Genomic DNA, 5,000 nt, shown 5'->3' on the forward strand with positions numbered 1-5,000 from the left:
AGCACGTTGATTGGGCGAAAACCAGGGCGAGCATTTCTAAATAGGTTTTCGATGGCAGCCACCACAGGGAAAATGGCCTTGTTTCCTTTTCTGGAAGACGTGGCCTCGTTCTGCTCCCAGCTTACGCGACACTTTCTCTCCTCCTAACAAGGGATCTGATGGAAGTGGAGGAGTCTACCAGAACATACTGTACGAGTGGGTCACATCCGAGAATGAGACTGAGAGAGATGGAGAAGGTGACAAGAAACTAGTGACAACAGAGACATAGTAAGATGGAGGACATAAAGAGACAGAGATAAGGGAAAAGAAAGAGAGAGAGAGAGAGAGAGAGAGAGAGAGAGAGAGAGAGAGAGAGAGAGAGAGAGAGAGAGAGAGAGAGAGAGAGAGAATAAGATCAGGTGAAATCTCATTTTTGAAGTCTATCATCAATATCAAAGAGTTCTTTCAGAACTTTTATGGAAAACAATTTAAGCGTATTCATCTGAGAGAACAATTCATGAAACTATGTGTGTGTGTGTGTGTGTGTGTGTGTGTGTGTGTGTTCAGTGTGTGCTTTCTGTCATGGAGGCTGTTTCCAAACAGGCATTCAAATTCTCCTCTCACCTATAAAACAGTCAGCTCTGTCTCTGTTATCTTCATAGGGGTTTTGATGGGAAGGCAGTTCAAGCCTTAACCACATCTATGATTGCAACAGGGGCCTCTCTCCTAAACCTGTCACCAACTTAACTAGAGTGGAAGCAGGTTTCGTCCTGTGCGTCGTCATATCACAGGTTTTACGGGCTTCCCTGGAAAACCCCGGCTAATTCGCTTCATCCGACGTCGTAAACAGACATGATCAATCCATAATGAGGTCATATGACAAAGATCAAGTTCTTGGCTCCGGCTCGGATGTTGACAGAAAAACGTTTCTCTTCCTCTGCCAGGCTCACATGACTCATCGACAGAGGCCTGTCTGTGACATCATAAAGGTGAGACGTAGGAGGAGAAACAACTAAAGCTCAGACACAAACGTGAAGCTTTATGTTCATGTTTATGTATCTTGGCAGACACTTTTGTCCAAGGCGACTAACAACAACCTCAATAAACCACATTATCTTTAAAAATAATAGAAATCCTTTTAGGTTACCGAGGAAACACAAGTGTGTGTGGCAACTGGAGCAGTGCCAAGGCCTATAAAAACAAAACGATTACTTAGTTTTTCCAACCGAATGCAGAGCCAATGTTAGAGAAGGTGCTACTGTGTCAACATGCAAAGGTGGATTATGTCAGCTTTGGTAAGCAAAAGGCCTGCCAATGGCAAAGCCCCGGAGGCTTCCCTTTCACTTTTGCCCTTAAGGCATGTTAATCAGGAAATCCAGATAGTCAGTGGGAAAGTTAAACATTACTCCTCTTATCTAATAAACACAACAGAGAGAGAGAATATGTCTCCCGGTCACAATGCTGCACACAGTTCTGATTCGTCATCTACCTCCTGTATTCAATTCCACTTAAACCAGTTACCCAACAGGCAGCACTTCATCCTCATGAAAACTCGGCTCTAGCCCCCAACATTAAGGTCACAAGGTAACACAGCCGTGTCTGTCTGGCCTTTCAGACACGCTTGGGCTGCTTTGTTGTGGGCTTTAGACTAAATAGCATTTTGAGGAGAGTGTGTTTATATTCCACGCCGCTCTAAGCCTTAATCCCCTCCCTCTGGGAAGACAGACTTCGCGCAGTGGCCTGGGGTCTGACTCTGGTGGTGTCTGCATCTCCACGGGGGCCTCCGTGTGCGGCTCTTTGTGCAAGCTTAATCATTAACCTCACACATCGAGCGTCTCCAGGATGTGGCACCACGGATGACCCCGCAAGCTGTGGGGAACATGGCCTGTGCATGGCTCTTTCCATGGCCTGTATGTCCAAAACAACTTGAATTCACTCACTGCCTTTGGGTTTGTGAGTGCCATGACCTGTGCTGCTCGAGTGCTTAGTGCATGATCTCTGCAGATGTATTGGGCATGTGTAGCAAACAGACAAATCGGCCAGACCCAACCAGAAATGACTATATTTGGTTATTGTTTTAGTTTCTTTACACTTTTCACTTTATGCGTATGCTACGATGTTCTTTTTAAAAAAGTCACTGCATCTGCTCTACATGCATCTTGAGCGTTACCACATCTAGAGAGTGTTTGGTGTCGTTTCTGGATTGCTGTACACTCTCGCACTCTTCATTCTTGCTAAGCGCATTGGCATACAGCAGTAATTTGATTTTGCTGAGCCTGTGCTGTCTATGGATCAGAGACTGCAGTATTGTGTGATCACATGAAGGCATGTGCTGTCTATCGCTCAACACCTGGAAATACACCAGTCAACTGAGGATGGTTTTCATTAGAGTTAGCGTGTGTGTGTGTGCGTGTGTGCGTGTGTGCGTGTGTGTGTGTGTGTGTGTGTGTGTGTGTGTGTGTGTGTGTGTGTGTGTGTGTGTGCATGTGTGTGTGTGTGTGTGTGTGTGTGTGTATGTGTGTGTGTGTGTGTGTGTGTGTGTGCGTGTGTGTGAGACCATCCGTGTGTTTTGAAGTCATAAGCATCTCTCCAGTGACTGGTATGCCACAGGTGTGTGGAGAGCCAGGTAACCCATGTTGTCAGCCCAGGTGATGAGGCACCTGGGAATTCATCAGATTATTGAAGCTACCAGCCACACCTGAATGGGGCATCTACAGTACTCCCATACAGATCACCAAGAGACATCAAGCATGCCAGACATGTAACGGTTAACATGTACTGTAACAACACTTATATTTAATTATTTGATGTAGACGTTCAGTCGACTGTGCTACCTTCAGTGAAGTCCACCGATAGCTTTATGGTTTATTGCTGGGTTAAAAGTCCAAATTAAGTGGACTTCTAATATTAACAAACAATGAGTCCTAAAACATCTACTCCTGAAAATTAACTGTAGCTGAAGACTGAAGAAGCTCTGAGCACTCTCTGTGTTATGCCCGTGGGATAACTGTGTGAGTATGTGTCTGTATGTATGTGTGAGTGTGTGTTACTTCCTGGATGCAGTTGTTGGTCAGTAAGTTGGGTCATTATTCACTTCTAATGAGTAGGAAAAATGTTAATCAGTGGCAGCTGTAGAAAATAGAGGGGGCTAATGTGTTTTGCACTTAATCTGACACATTTGTAGACATTGCATACTCTTCATGCTAGTCACACACACACACACACACACACACACACACACACACACACACACACAGAGACACACACACACACACACACACACACACACACACACACACACACACACACACACACACACACACCACTCTCCAAAAAATTGTAATGCCATCCAGACCACATGACAAAAATACAAAACTGTTCAGTTCGTAAATCGTTTCTTTTCCTCCTGCAGAGCTGAACATGAGGGGTTTGTCTAACTCAAACACCATAAAACATCTGTGCCAAATTCTGCCCTTGTGGTTTTACTGTAAGAAATACATAGTGTGTAAAATATGAGACACCACGAATACGAGAAGGCATGCAGTGCGGGTGATTTGGGCGTCTTTTGCCGATCACACAGAGCTTCTACTCCCAACAACTCAAGGATGAAAGTCAGTGAGGTGATGTCCACACACACACACACACACACACACACACACACACACACAAAAACAAAAAGAAACTTGCAGAAAGCATTTAAGTCTGGGTGACATATGGTTTGCAGCTTGGCTTGGGATGCCAGGATGGGGCTCAGTCTATAAAGACATATCCATTAACACAATGGAGACCCTCCCAAAGGTACAAAAGCCAACACGAGCTGAGGTGAAATCCGATTGTGCTCACTACCAGTGATCTGGTTACACACAGACAAACGACTAACAACGAAGGCTGGTTTAAAGAAGAAGAAAAAAACAACGGTGGGAAAGAGGTCTATGGAGTAGCTGGGCTGGACTAAACAATAGAGAGCACAATGCATGTAACGGCACCCTAGCACTGGTAAGAGTGACTGATTGAGAGTGGCTGACACACAAACAAACACAGAGAGAGAGAAAGAGAGAGAGAGGGAGAGAGGGAGAGAGAGAGAGAGAGAGAGAGAGAGAGAGAGGGCACCTGTTGCATGTGTCAGCTGGCCCAAAGCCATAGAGTGTACAACTAATCCTGTAACTTTCAACAGCATATAGTCCAACGCTCTTCAAACAACACACGCCCATACCACACCTCGACATATACATGTAGGCTAATGATGGCTCTCATAACCATAATCTTTGAGGTGGTTTTGTATTTCGGTAACTACAATTTTAAAACAAAGACGGTTTCTTCGAAACCTTGATACCAACTTGGTAATTCAGGTACATTTGCATCATGTTCGTCTGTAGTGAACTGATGACAGCGTTGCTTGGTGTTTGTTCGAAATTGTTTACCAAACTTCTGCTTGAGACACAGCAAACACTGGCATGTCTACGACTTTACTACATGGAAGACACGCTGTCATGACACTCTGTTGCAACCCGCACTGTGATACTAGTGAGGAATTTTTCGTGGCAATAAACCCCAGTGGGCGCGGGCGCAGAGCGTTGCGTTGCGTTTGGCTACACTATGAATGAATGGCATAGCACAAACATAGAGCAACACTGGTCTTGTTACAATTGCTAAAAGAACAAAAACTACAACAACAAACAAGCGACGCTTATAACTATACTTGAACTAATAAGGTGTTGTAGCTTTCTATGGAAATTACGCATTAAATGAGTGTGTCCTTTTCCTAAAGGGCGGCACATAACTTAGTGGTAGCTATATATGGCTTTTGTTTTAAAAGCGTCTCTATCAGTTCCACTTTCCCCCAAAAGCATTAAAGCCACGGATATAAAAGATTGCATAGATTACCTGCGCTAGAGAAGCAACGGCTCGATCAGTGGCAAACTTCTCCGTGCGCCTCGTACCGCATGGGCTCGTGAACTGTGGAGTTTCGGCTGAAGAAGAATGACAACCCCTCCTCACTCACCCACTCAATCGCTCACTGG

At 44.8% G+C, this 5,000-nt stretch overlaps 1 protein-coding gene across 1 annotated transcript in view; it reads right to left on the reverse strand.

Annotated features, from left to right (window-relative positions):
* Positions 1 to 4,980, reverse strand: part of LOC134070884 (protein TANC1-like) — a 78,341-nt gene extending 73,361 nt beyond the window's left edge. Inside the window, exon 1 of the mRNA XM_062527385.1 lies at positions 4,864 to 4,980. The gene's annotated coding sequence lies outside the window, so the exon portion shown is untranslated. The remainder of the gene's footprint in view (positions 1 to 4,863) is intronic.
* Between the last annotated feature and the right edge of the window lie 20 nt (positions 4,981 to 5,000).

The sequence above is a fragment of the Sardina pilchardus genome, chromosome 23 (genome assembly GCF_963854185.1).
Source record: "Sardina pilchardus chromosome 23, fSarPil1.1, whole genome shotgun sequence".
In the NCBI taxonomy this organism is placed as follows: Eukaryota; Metazoa; Chordata; class Actinopteri; order Clupeiformes; family Clupeidae; genus Sardina; species Sardina pilchardus.